This window comes from Pelophylax lessonae (assembly GCF_965119305.1).
Source record: "Pelophylax lessonae genome assembly, chromosome: 4".
Classification (NCBI taxonomy): Eukaryota; Metazoa; Chordata; class Amphibia; order Anura; family Ranidae; genus Pelophylax; species Pelophylax lessonae.
This window is the reverse complement of record NC_138771.1, coordinates 487,827,177-487,840,310: the sequence shown is the minus strand read 5'-3', so window position 1 is coordinate 487,840,310 and position 13,134 is coordinate 487,827,177.

Below are 13,134 nucleotides of genomic sequence, written 5' to 3'. Positions count from 1 at the left end.
GATATGGCGAAACCAGTTAAAAACAAAAGCGTAGTGAATGATATAATTTATATACACTGAATACTGTATTTGGTTGTATAAAATGTTTTCATACCTTTTTTGATAAATAAATGTTTATATTTTTCATACATAAAAAATGTTTTTGTTACTTTCTGTCTGAGCACCTTAAAAGTCCTGCACCCCATATTTTCTTGAACTCTAGACTAATTGGGATGTTGGTGCTCATATTTTCCTTATTTGGTCCCATTCACAAAAACCTATAATCTGTGCTTGAAGCCGCACAGATGCCTTCCAAGTTGTGGCTTTGAAATCGTGCGATTTGAAATGAAGTTGCACAAGTTTAAAGCTGCATTCAATGTCAATGAGTGCTTAGGGAAAGTTGATGAGCTGAAAAGCAGAAACACGGATCTCTGTTTTCCTCCAGTCACAGCATTCCCCCCCACAGTTAGAAGGCACTGCCAAGCCGGAGCCGTGTGACGTCACTTCCGGTCTACGGCCGAGACCGGAAGCATCGGAGACTACCGTTGAGTGCAGATGCTTGTTTACCACTGCTATACTGTGAGTTTTACTATTTTGTTTTTTTACAATAAAATCATTACCTACTACACTATGAAGTCCCTTTTGATTGTAGCACCCTTTTTAGGTAGGTGCTAGGCAAATTATAAAGGAGGCCCTTTCTGCTTATCAGAGGGGTCTAATTGTTCAGCTAGGCTGTCATGTGTTCCAGGTGTGCCTGTTGAGCTTTCGGAGTCTCCCCACTGTGTCCAATGAGAGCTCTTATTGGACAGTGGAGGAAACCTGGCCAATAGCACACCAGAGGTTGTATCTATCCCAGAGGGCAGAATTTGCTGCAATGCATCCTGGCAGGGGGTAAAAGTCTGAGGGGAGCATGTGACAGGGGGTCTTTGGCGGGAAGCAGAGTCCCAGGAGGAGGGTGACGGCTGTCTCTTCTCCTGTCAGCGCTAGTGAAGGTGTCCTTGGCGGTCGGCCTGAAGGACAGAAGGTTGAGCTGAGCTGCAGAAAGGGATCCAGTGTGCTGTGGACCGTGTGGAGCTGCTGGACAGGAGTTTTTGGGAAAGCAGTGTCGTAAGTACTGGAAACTACCCAGGGGTCTTCTTGGGATAGGGGACCACTCCAGGAGGTCTGAGGGATCCAGAGCCAGCTAACCTGTAGCGAAGGCTTAGAAAGGGGGTGCCAGTGTTTGAGTCTTGCAGATAAGTGTAAGAAAGGGTGCGCCGGTGCGGGCCCTGAAGTGTTACAGCAGTGCAGCAGATCAACAAGTAGCTACCTCAGCCAGGAGGGCTAAAGGGAGAAGCCCAGAAGACTTTGTGCCACAAAGGAGTGTCAGAAGCCAGCTCAGAGTTAACCGACACCAAGTCAGCTTAACCAGTGCCAACCGGCAATGACCAGCATCAAGCCAGCGTCAAGTCAGCGTCAATAGGCATTTTTCAGTTGTCCCATTCAAATTGTGCATAGTTGAGCCAGAGGAGTGTCCCACTCATCCCTTCTTCCATCCATGTTCTCAATAAACCTAAAAACCCAAAGATTCTAGACTGTTTCTTGTCTCAGTACTCACACTTGGAGAAAATGCTTAAATGTGCTGTTGTAACTAACGGTAACCCTGGTGGGCCCACATCCAGCAAAACAGCTGGGAATCCTGCTACATGATTATATCCCTGATATGAGCGAAAGTCCCAGGAAGATTACTTTGGCCATCACCATATAGAGAGGCAACACTTCCTATTGGCTGGTGTATCTATAGGAGAGGGGAATCTACTTGCGGCCTCCCAAAAAGTCCCTGATGTGGAGGAAGACCCTAAGCCAAGCCTGGTGATATTTAAAAAAAAACGCTCATTTGAGTGTATATGGAGGTGAGCGGCCATTGTACTTATTTTTGGATTAGCTCACATTGGTGACACGTTTTTTGCTGCTGGCAATTTGAAGATTCATAAGATTTACTATGCATTTGGAGCACAAAAAGTTTTTTTGCACTTTTGCACATGGACACTTTTGATTGGATGATTATATTCACTCACTATTTAGTGCAATAATTCTATTTATTTATCTTCATTTTGAAGCACTTTCATTCATTGCACTGATTACATGCATGAACTTCTTTTATTTGTGCATTGCATTATCATTGAACTTCTTTTATTTGTGCATTGCATCATCATTTATTGTATTATAATTTTTTTGGCACTATTTATCTTGCACAGTGCACATTGGAGTTCTTACTCCCTTTTTTGCACTATTTTATAACTGTGTATTATGCAATTCATTATGTTTTAGTTCTGGATTTATTATATATTAGAGTGGTTGCTTATTATATTTATTGGTCATCTTCAACCCTCTCTTTCTTCCATACATTCTGTTACGCTTACTTATCATGTAGTATGCGATTCTTAGCGAATCAAAGTTTTTACATCAGTTAATACGCATATTGACTTTTACCTACTGAGAAAAAGCACCAAATTACTTTACATTTTTTCATAAGTTATTGTGGTGACACTTAAAAATTGGCAGCTCCTTTCTCCTTCTTTTATATATTTATTCATCTATTCTATATCTTACTTACATACACATCTGCATTTCAATTACTTCAGTGGTAGGTAGCGCATTGGCCCTCTGTCTTTTATACTGCCAAGGAGCACACTTTGAGCACCCCTGATGTTAACCCCTTCCCTGCCAGTGTCATTTATACAGTGACAGGGAACTTTTTTTTAGCACTGATCACTGCATTGGTGTCACTGGTCTCCAAAAAATGTCACTTAGGGGTTGATTTACTAAAGCTGTAGAGTGCAAAATCTGGTGCAGCTCTGCTTAGAAACCAATCAACTTCCAGGTTCTATTATCAAAGCTTAATTTAACAAGCTGAAGTTAGAAGCTGATTGGCTACCATGCACAGCATCACCATATTCTGCACTCTCCAGTTTTAGTAAATCAGCCCCATAGTGTCAGATTTGTCTGCCGCAATGTCGAAGTCCCGCTAAAAGTCGCTGATTGCCGCCATTACTAGTAAAAACAATAACAAAATTAAAAAAGGCCATAAATCTATTCCATAGTTTGTAGACACTATAACTCAATATTATCTTATTGGGACTTTTTTTTATTACCAAAAACAAGTAGCAGAATATATATTGACCCAAATTGTTGAAGAAATTCGATTTTCTTCATTTTTTTATTGAATGTGTTTTATAACAGACAGTAAAAAATATTGTTTTTTTTTTTCAAATTTGTCGGTCTTTTTTTGTTCATAGCGCAAAAAATAAAACCGCAGAGGTGATCAAATACCACCAAAAGAAAGCTCTATTTGTGGGGAAAAGGTCATCAATTTTATTTGAGCACAGTGTCGCATGACTGCACAATTTTCAGTTAAAGCAATGCAGTGCAGTGTTACAAAATATGACTTGATCAGGGAGGGGGTAAAACCTTCTGGGGCTGAAGTGGGTAATTTCAATGGCAGGAATAAATTAAAATTCTGGCCAATGAAATAGATACACTCCTAAACACCAAATGCTGCTAAACTTTGCTAAACTCACCTAAGCTGGTTTGAAAAGATGCAGCTTAGGTGAGTTTTTAATGCTGATTTTCTCCTGTCAGGATAAACAGCATTTACAATAAAGCAGTGTGTATGAGGCCTTACAGAAAACCAACATGAACAAGTGACATCACATACAGTCATCATTGTCCTAAAGCACAATTCCTGCCAAAACTTTTTTTTTTTTCAGATAACGTGGGGGAGGGCTAGAACCTGGTCCAGGTTCATATTGCTGTTCCTGTAGCTATTGCAGAGATTTCTGTGTGGTCAATGAGTCAGGAAGTGAGAATAATCTCTATAATGGGGCACAGACTGTAATAAAACTTTTCTTTACCACTTCTGGTGGCCCGGAAGGATTGGCTCCCTTAATGACCAGGCCATTTTTTACGTTTCGGCACTGTATTATTTTAACAGACAATTGCGTGGTTGTGCGCCCCTATACCCAAACAAAATTGATGTAGTTTCTTTCCCCACAAATAGAGCTTTCTTTTGTTGGTATTTGATCACCTATGCGATTTTTATTTTTTGCGCTGTAAACAAAAAAAAGAGCAACAAATCTGAAAAAAAAGCAATATTTTTCACTTTCTGCTATATAACATGAAACATTTTCATCAGTTTTCACCAGTATAGGCCAATTTGTATTCTGCTACATATTTTTGGTAAAACGAAATCCCAATAAGCGTAGTTATCGTGTCTACAAATTAGGGGAAATATTTATGTAATTTTTATTTATTTATTTTATTTTTTATTACAAGTAATGGCGGCGATCTGCGGTTTTTAGCAGGACTGTGACATTGCAGCAGACAGATCGGACACCTAACTGACATTTTTGACACTTTTGGGGGGACCAGTGACAATACTTCAGTAATCAGTGCTAAAAATATGCACTGTTACTGTAATAATGACACTGGCAGGGAAAGGGTTTATCTATGGGGTGATCAAATGGTTAATTGTGAGCCTAGGGGAGTGTTGTCTAACTGTGGGGGGGAGGGACTTGTGAAATGATCACAGTAACATCACATGAAAAGATATAATAAAATATTTACAAAAAATTTGAGGGGTGTACTCACTGCATAGTGTCCAACATGGACAGTTCCTAGATGATCACACAGGTGATCAAATACCACCTAAAGAACAATACCTCTATTTGTATGAAAAAAAAGGAAATCAATTTTATTTTGGTACAGTGTCACGCAACCGTGCAATTGTCAGTTAAAGTAAGCAGTGCTGAATCTCAAAAAAATTGCCTGGTTATAAAGGGGGTAAAACCTTCCAGTCCAGAAGTGGTTCATACAGGCCCTGGAAGAAGTTGTGTCTATACGTCAGCATGGCAGGATCTCTATACATGGACAAAGGGAACAGCCCAACTTTTTTCTTCTATCAGCAGACACTATTGCTAACAGCAGACAAGGAAAATAAATGTGAAATGTTATTACTTCTTAGTAAAGAAATATTTTTCAGAATTAGGAGGTCTCTGACACTTGGAATCCAGTACAACCTGTCTCACATTCTTCCTTGCTGTGTAGGGCAAAGGTCAATTTTCAGAATATATCTGAACCTCACCTATAAGCTGAAATGTACAGATAATTTTTTTTTGTAAAAAAAAAAGCCTTCCAAGGCCCTTTATTTAAAAAATGTATTTAAATAAGATAATATGTATGCAATTAAAATAAAATACAATTAACATGCCACATTTTGTGCAGCTTTAAAGCGTTTGTTGCCCTAAAAAAAAAAAGAGTTCCTGCTCCCTTAAAGCATTTTATACCGCACAGTGCTTGTGCTGAATAATTTGGCCCCCGTATCACCTAAAAAAACCTGGCTGATCCTGACAGTTTCTACCTTCCCCTCTGTACACTGACCACGGTATATCATGGCTGCTGAGCCCTGACACCGTGGTCAGTTTACGTGCCTCCATCATCCGCAGCCCTGTCCTCTCTGTCCTCCTTTCCCCCCTCCCCTCGCTGCCTGTTTGCTCGTGTCAGCGTCCGCCCCTCCACTCATTATATTACAGAGGAGATTTGATGATTTTATATAAGTGGCTTAACAACCTCTTTAAGTCCATTCAGGGCAAAGTGACAGGGTCGCTTTAGGCTAGGTTCACACCTGTGCATTTTTTAGTGCATTTTGCAGAAACAAACTACAGTCCATTTAACATTCTTTCCTAAGGGATATAATCATATCTATGCGTTTTTTAGACACTGCATTTTTGAAAAGGGTTAGGGACTTTTTTCCCACAGCAGATTGTGTTTAAGTGCAATGGACCTGCATCAAAAACGCAAGTGTTTGCAGTGACAGCTAAATATAAACCAAAGAATGCTAGCATTAAAAAAACTTTAAAAAAAAACAAAAAACGATTTCCCGACCAATCCATATCAGGACCTTCAAAAGCTCACGCCAAATTTTTATTTTAAAATGGTGTGGGATCCCCCAAAAAAATCCTTACCAGAGTCTTAACCAAGCATGCAGCCTGGAAGGCCAGGAAAGGGAGGGGGGAACATCAAGCGCCCCCCCCCTCTTGAACCTTACCAAGCCAGCATGGGGGGTGCTTTTGAGACGGGGGGGGAGGGCTCTGCCGGATGACCTCGTCCCCTGGTGACCAGCCCAGTATGCCCCAGGTTGATGACATCACATGGGGCTGGGTCACTTGGGTACATCATTGTTATTACTTAGTTTTAAATAACTAAGGGTACAGCCTTAGTTATTTAAAAACTGTCGGATAGCGGGAGCCATCGTCGGGTGTGGACCTCCTCTATTTTTTTTCTTGGCAGTGGTGGTGGTGTTTATCATGATTGATGCTGGATTTACTTTAGGGGACATTGTTTTTGTTTTTTAATTAAAGGAATTGTCTCTGTGTTTATATTTATTTTTGACACTTTTTTTGTACAATGTCCCCATACTCATGGGGGGGGCTCAGATCTGGGGGCCCCCTTGCTAGAGGGGCTTCTAGATTCCGATAAGCCCCCCACCCGCAGACCCCCACAACCATGGCTGGACAAGGTGCTTTTGAGGGCATGTGGCCTGGCATGGTTGGGGGGGGGGGGCGCTTGCTCGCCACCCCCTTTTCTGGTCTGGCGGGCTGCATGCTCGGATAAGGGTCTGGTATGGCTTTCGGGGGGTTGGGATCCCACACCATTTTTTTAAATTTCGGCATGGGGTTCCCCTTAAAGTCCATACCAGCCCTGAAGGGCCTTATATGGATTGGGGGGGACCTCACGCAGTTTCTTTAAAGTTTTTTAATGTCAGCATTCTTTGGCTTGGAGTCATCGGTTGTTAAGGATACTGCGGCCACCTGCTCTATAACAACCTGCAATTCACAGTTAGTTAAGGAAAAAAAAAGAAACAGCAAAATGCATGCAAAAAGGTGTGTTCAAAAACTCAAAAGCACTGCAAAATCCACCAGAAGACCACATGAACTGCAACCGCATAGATGTGAACCTGGCCTTAAAGCCCATGTATGTTGCGTTTGATATAAATTTATGTCTGTTTGACTTGGAAACAGACATCAAGTTTGTTGAAGGGCATACTTCTCAAACAAATGCTGTTGCATACAATAGGAACAGTGAACTATTATTGTATTTCGGTTGACAGTTAGATGTTTTTATTGTCTCTAACTACGGTATAAAAGTCTGTAACCTGGTTAAACAATAGCTTGACTTCTTTTTACATATGGCATAAATGATATACCAGTGCCAACTAGAGGTCAAATTGGAGAATGCTTCTCCCATTAAAACAGTATTGTGAAAGGGGCCATATCCATTTGAGAATGGTAAAACTTTTTAAGTCAAAACCAGATAACTGAAAATGGGACTCTATAATGACTTAACACCAAGGAAGGTCTGTACCAGCTGAAGAAGTTCTACCTGAAGACACTTTCGCTAGATCTCCAGTAACATTAAGCCTGGGGTCCTCGTTGCCTACGAAGACCATTAAGTAATTGAGGTAAGTAACTTTTCAATGTATTTCTACTGCTTACAGACCATAATTCCTGCTTATTTGCTAGGAAGTAGGTAGCATTTTGCTTGTTATAGGTATATCTATTAGTCTCGCATTGTATTCCTATAACTGTAATAGCTTTAAAGTACATTAATACACTGCGGAGGTCTAAGCTTCCTTTCTTTATAGCAAGGTAACCTAGCTAGACACCTAAGTAAAACAGCAGGTCAGTCACTGAGCTAGGAATATTTATCTGACCTCAGCCATCCCCCGTGAGGGGGCACTCAGAAAGTGGCTGGGGAGAAAATAAATGTTTGGGAGATTTGTTCAGCAGTGTGTATCTCCTGGGGCTGATGCCCCCGGGAGGAAGCCTGTATTATGAAGAACTGTTGTTAGGCCTCAGCATGTGCTTGGCAGAAGGCCTAAATGAACTTGAACTGAAAGACATTGCCTGGAGGGCATCACTTGTGAAGACTAGATTGGAAAAGGACCTACTCTCCCAATCGTAGCTGGGTGGACGGCAGCTGTCCTTGGACATTGTGAGTTCGACCTATACCTAGGACTCCAAGTGTGAATGTGCTTTGGGGGTTGAATGTCAGAGCTTGTTGTAAGGACTAGAACTGCTCATACATCATTTCAGATTAGCTGGCTGCCCCCCCCCCTACCTCCAGTAAAGGCTGCTGCTAAAAGATCTGCGCTTGGGAATCTGCCCTCCTGTACCTGTTTTGTGTTTTGTATTATCCTGCTCCCTCATCCCTCTCTCCTGTTTAAGCGGTGCAATAAATCAACACAAATACACCCCCTAGACCTGTGTTTGTTGGTGTGCTTGTAACTGGTGGCTGGGCCTGGCAGCTTTTAAACAGGTAAGAGAGAATGGTCTATTTCCAGGAGCCCCTTACCTGCTCTGTGCAATGGAATTGCACAGAGCGGCACTAAACCTTCTCTTCTTGGGGCCCCTGCCAGCGCTCCTGGCTCCTCCTCTATGTCCAGTGCCCCCACGGGAAGTCACTGCCCATGGGGGAACTTGGGCTTGCTCGATTCCGAGCCCCGCAGCTGCTGCATCCATTGACACAGTGGGACTAGGCCCCACCCACCTGCATCTCCTCCCGAGTTTTGGCGGTTGCTACTCCTCCCGGCCAATCAGGAGTTAGGACTCGTGACCAATCAGGTATTCGTATTCCCAGCCAATCGGGACTCAGGACCCGCTTCCTGATTGGCAGTGAGGAGAAACAGGAAACCATTAGTGAATATTAATTTGCTAATGTCACACAACTGGGTGGGCTTGGGGCGCAGTGCTCTGCGCCCCAAGCCCACCCCTTTTGGAGTTAATTGAGCCTCCGGCTCTAATCATGTGCTTCTTAAAAAAAACAAAAAAACATTGGAATCCATGCATCCGGCGCTCTGCATGTAGATTAGAGGCCGGGCACATGGATTAGGGGGGCGGTGCCCCTGCGCCTCTAATGGATGGGCCGCCACTGGCTCCAACTAGTGGCTGAACATGCAAAATATGAAATAGTCATATGCAATATTTAATTTTTACCTGGCTAAAAAGATCTAAAGATATATATATATATATATATATATATATATATATATATATATATATATATATGTGTGTGTATATATTTAGCCTTAAAAATAATAAAAAAACAAATGTTTAGCTGTATAAAAAAAACCCCTGTACAAAGGTGTCCTTGGTGTAATAACATACATCAGGTGGCACCATAACTGTATGGGATTTATTTCTCAAAAGAACAACAACTTTGCATAGCTATTTGTCCAGTAAAACTGCATGTATATTCACTCTGTGCCAAATTAGCCAGCTGTTTTGAAAATAGGGCAAAATCAAATGTTTTTAGGATATTTTCTCTTCTTTTCGATTGTGTTGGTATTTGTTGTGTGGCTATTGTTTTGGGCTGATTTTTGGTTGAATGTATTCAAGCTATTGTTTTAGGCTATTTTGGTCAAATGTATTTAGGTTATTGTTTTAGGCTGCTTCTTTTCTGGCTTAATTCTCATTATTATTATAATTATTATTATAATACAGGTTTTACAAACCCAATTGAAAAAAAGTTGGGATATTGTGCAAAATCTACAAAAAAACAGAATGCAAGGATTTTCAAATCACATAAACCCATATTTTATTCACAATAGAAAATAGAAAACATATCAAATGTTTAAAGTAAATAAATGGTACCATTTTAGGAAACAAAAAAGGCAATTTTGAAATTGATGGCAGCAACACTTCTCAAAAATGTTGGGACAGGGCCACAAAAAATTGACAAAGTAATGCCTCCTACACACGTACCGATCGTCGGCCGATCGATCGGCCGTCTTTTGTCCAGGGCTGTCGTGTCTGTTAAAAACTGCAAAAGACTGCACGAATTTTGTCGGCCAACAACAGCCAACTGCAGAAGTGATGTCATGTGATGGTTAACTTTCCGTGTGTTTTTTCTTTTCTGAGCATGCCCAGTCTTGCAAATCTGCTGATTGTCGGACGAATTCTGTACTGACTGGCGAAAAATCGGCCGTTCTGGTGTTGGCCAACAAAAATTTTAATGCCTACATGACTGATTCTTTTCGGCCGAAAGTGCGCTGTCGGCTGTCGGAAGCATCATACTAACAAGCCTACAATCGGCCTAATTAGGTTAATTAACAATAGGTCCGTAACATGACTGGGTATAAAAAGAGCCTCTAAGAGATCTTAGAAAGTCAAAGTTCAAAGAGAATAAAGATGGGCAGAGGTTCACCAATCTGTGAAATGCTGGGTCTAAAAATTGTTGAACAATTGTGCATCAGAACAATGTTCCTTAACGTACAATCACAGACTATATAGCGTAACTCCACTTTTGTTAGAAAAAAAAAAAAACATTCTCCTCTGGGTGTTCTATTTACTTTACACAGATTTTAACAAACTTTGTTGCAGATTCCTACCTTTTGTTAACACAGCTGATCGTTGTTCTCTCTGAAATGATCACAGAGCGCCTGTGATCTTTCTATATGGGAACATAGGTCTCTGTGATCATTTCACAAGTCCCTCCCCCCACAGTTAGTAAACACTCCCCAAGTCTCAAAATTAACCCTTTGATCACCCCTAGGTTAATCCCTTCCCTGCCTGTGTCATTAGTACAGTAACAGTGCATATTTTTAGCACTGATTACTGTAGTAATGTCACTGGTCCCCCCAAAAGTGTCAAAATGTCAGTTAGGGGTCAGATCTGTCTGCCGCAATGCCGCAATCCCGCTAAAAATCACAGATCGCCATTACGAGTAAAAAAAAAAAAAAAAAAAGGACACAAATCTTTCCCCTAGATTGTAGACGCAATAACTTTTAGACAAACCAATCAAAATACGATTTTTTTTACTAAAAATATGTAGCAGAATACAAATTGGCCTAAAAGGATGCAAAAATTCGATTTTTAAATGTTTTTGGGGGGAATGTTATATAGCAGAAAGGGAAAAATATTGTTTTTTTTTTTTTCAAGAATTGTCGCTATTTTTTTGTTTATAGCGCAAAAATTAAAAAATCGCACAGGTGAAGCCATTTCTGAACATGATCTAAAAACACAGTTATCTTCTCTGGACCAAAGCTCATTTATAATGGTCTACTGCCAAATGGAAAACTTTTCTGTGGTCAGATGAATCAAAATGTAACATTCTTTTTGACAACCATGGGTGCCGCATTCTCTGGACAAAAAAGAGAGGGACCTTCCAGATTTCTATTGGCGTTGAGTTCAAAAGCCTGTATCTCTGATGGTATAGGGGTGCATTAGTGTGTATGGAGTGGGCAGCTTGCGCATCTGGAAAGGCACTATCAATGCTGAAAGATGCAAGTGTTCTTCAAAGAGTTTTTGCCATTTTTTAAACGAATAAATATAAAAAAAGTGCAGAAACTTTTTGAAGACCCCTCGTATATCCAGGTTATAAAACAGCATATTCTCCCATTTAGACAACATCTTTTTCAAGGAAGGCCTTGCATATTTCAGCTGGACAATGCTAAACCACATATTGCATCTATGACAATAGCATGGCTTTGCAGTAGAAGAGTCTGGGTACTTAACTTGCCTGCCTGCAGTCCAGACCTTTCACCAACTTAAAATATTTGGTGCATCTTGAAACAAATAATATAACGAGGAAAACCCAAGACTGTTGAGCAGTTAGAATCCTATATAAGGCAAGAATGGAACAACATCCCTACCCAAAAACTCCAGCAACTGGTCTCCCCAGTTCTCAGACGTTTACAGACATTTACATATTGGAAAATATTTTCCTATTTGCAGTAAGCTGCAAAAGCAGGAAAGTATGTCACCTGCCTGGCTGTGCTGTGTGACAGATGTGTGGGAATTGCATGGTCAGTAAGGGTCCTTTCACACGGCCGCTCCGCTGCTTTCCGTGTGTCCGCAAATCATCCTATTTTTTTGCGGATGATTTGCGGACATCAATGTAAGTGAATGGCACTGCGGATGTCAGCGGAATACCATCCGCTGACATCCGATTTTCCTCCTTTCAGTTCTGTTCCGTTTTTTGGAACGGAACAGAACCCCATTTTTCCATCCGTGTAAAAAACGGAAAGGAAGGAAAATCGGATGTCAGCGGTGTCATCCGCTGACATCCGCAGTGCCATATACTTACATTAGGTCCGCATATCATCCGCAAACGGATGGGATGATATGCGGGCACACGGAGCGGATGACAGAAATGTCATCCGCTCCGTGGAAAAAAAAAAAGTCCCGCAGCGGACCTTTCACACGGAGCGGCCGTGTAAAAGGAGCCTAAAGGAATTCTATTTCAACTGTTTTATTTTATTTATTTATTTTTAATTTGTTAGTTGTTTCTTTGAGCTTCAGTTGTTGCTACTACTTACTAAGAATGACCCCATCAGCAACACATCGATCGAAACATCCTTTAAAAGTCCCTACCAAAAAGGGGGTTAAATAGCTCAGAAGAAGGATAATAACATTTGAAGTGATCCATGCTGTTGCTTATGCTGCTCATATAACACACCTTGTGTTTAGAGGCTGTTGCAAAGGTTTTTATTGCTCCCTCTCATACCACAATTCTTCAGAAATCTATAGATAGCAGCTGTGAAACTCTGTGTAAAAATCGACCTAAGGCCCCTTTCACACTTGCGGACCGAGCAGATCCACCTGTCAGTTTTTTAGGCGGATCTGATTGGATCCTCCATGCATCCCTATGGGGCAGAGGATGTCAGTGGAGACATGTTCGCTGGCACCCGCTGCCATCCGATCCTGTCCGTCAAATCTGGACGGATGGAAACCCTATTTTCCATCCGTCTGGCGGATAGGATGGGATCGGATGAGAACAAACAAGCGGTTTTTTACCTTAGTCATTAAATGCATTAAGGTAAAAAATCTTCTGCCTTTAGAGCTACTTTAAGGCTTGTCTTAACAATTTTACACGTCAGTTTGGAATGAAAGATGTTCTGTTTAATGATACATTTTATACTGTCATGTAATATGGTCATGGCATACACACAGTTAAAATGACCTCTGCAGGAGGGGCATTATTTTAATCTGCCTCTGTATATACTGGTGATATAAAGTTTGCTCACTAGCGGTCTCTCACTACCTGACCTTCTTCATCATACTTATGCCCCGCTTCACAATGCTGCGACTTGTCATGCGACTTGAGATCTCAAAGTCG